Raw genomic sequence first — 1,564 nt, forward strand, 5'->3', positions numbered from 1 at the left:
ATCTTATAATCAGTAATCATGAAGATGTCCATGCACGCACCTGTTTGAACAGCATTAGCAACCTGTGATATGCCAATCAGGATACCTCACAAAATATTCACAGAATAGATCAATATGTATGCAAACCAACAACTGCCGCATCACTTTCTCACCTGCAACTTGGGAGCAGGCCGCCGCCGTCGACCACCGCGCTGCATCTTGGCTACATTTATGAATCAAATTCTTAGAACCCTTGGTATACTGCTATCTGGCAACATCACTTGCAACTTGGGAGCAGGTTGCCGCCGTCGACCACCGCTCTACATCTTGGCTGCATTTATGAATCGAATTCTTAATATCCTTGGTATACTGAACACAATTTCATTCAAAGTGCATAACATGATCTATGAACACAATTTTATTCAAAGCATATGAACCAAATTGACTACTACTTCAACCATTCAACTAACTGCTGCCGCCATTTTGTGAAGTTAATCTAGAAAAGTGGTTACATAGAGCTAGATCCCAAAATAATCACATGAGGAAAGAAAAACTATTTTTATGCAGAAGATGGGACATCGTCTCTTCATACCTCACCATGGAACACCTCACCAACAAATCGGTGCCAGGGGAGGTGGCCGCACAGAAAGAGGAAGCTCACCTTGGTGCTGGCGGCAGATGCAGTAGTCGTCGCTCGATGCGCAGCTCCCAAAGTCGTGCCTGCCGCCTGCTGCACCATGCGTGGCGCTCACCGGCAAGGCACCGGCAGGACGATGTTGGTCCAAGCCGCTGCCGTTCGCGTCCTTCCAGCTCGAGCTCGTCCATGGGATTTCATCCGTTACCTTCACCTCGAGGGTGGCGAGAGAGCATGGGGCGCAGCTGCTGCTCCCCTCCTCCTGTTGAGTCCTACTCGAGGGCGAGCTCCTCCTGCCGAGTCTCGAGGCCGAGCTCCTCCTACTGAGGCCGGATCGAGGCCGACGGGCGCCGGGAGAGCATGGGCGCCGAGGCCAAGGCGGTGGCGGCGGCAGGAGAGGAGGCGAACAAGGCCGAGGCGGCGGCGGCAGGAGAGGAGGCGGCTACGGGGGCGCGGGCTAGGTCTGACTGCTTTTCCTCTTTTCTCTCGCTGCCGCTTCTCCTTTTCTTTTGTCTCGTGCCCGCTCTCCAGGCCGCCCGCTCGCTCGCTGCTCTTTCTGAGCCGCGCACCCACGAGAATGACAGATGGGCCCGCCACGGCTGGAGCGGAGGCGCCGCCACTGGGTGCAAACGAGGACGGTAAAAAAACGCCCTGCCAACCCACGAACGCCACTGGCAACCCACCATCGATCGCCCCCGCTTTCACCCGGACACAGCCACGCACACACCGTGTCGCTGCCAGGCTGGCCCGCGCGCAAAGTTGGCCCATGCATCAGTCGCTCTAGCCCGATTCTGCGGCGTTCAAAAGAACGAGCTCCAGATGTTTACCACGGCGATAAAAAGTACGATGTCAATGGACAGCAGTGCGAACCGAACATACAGGATGAATTTGAAAGTGCGAGGATGCTGGAATGGCGGGTATTCTAGGAGGGTTTATATATTCAATTTTTGA

General features: G+C 54.5%; 1 long non-coding RNA gene across 1 annotated transcript; it reads right to left on the reverse strand.

Moving 5' to 3' along the window:
- Positions 1-2: 2 nt before the first annotated feature.
- Positions 3-922, reverse strand: LOC119343504. The gene is made up of 3 exons (XR_005166127.1): positions 641-922; positions 153-310; positions 3-40 (listed from the first exon to the last, which is right to left on the reverse strand). It is a non-coding gene; the product is annotated as an uncharacterized LOC119343504 (long non-coding RNA).
- Between the last annotated feature and the right edge of the window lie 642 nt (positions 923-1,564).

The sequence above is a fragment of the Triticum dicoccoides genome, unplaced genomic scaffold, assembly GCF_002162155.2.
Source record: "Triticum dicoccoides isolate Atlit2015 ecotype Zavitan unplaced genomic scaffold, WEW_v2.0 scaffold130235, whole genome shotgun sequence".
NCBI classification, from domain to species: domain Eukaryota; kingdom Viridiplantae; phylum Streptophyta; class Magnoliopsida; order Poales; family Poaceae; genus Triticum; species Triticum dicoccoides.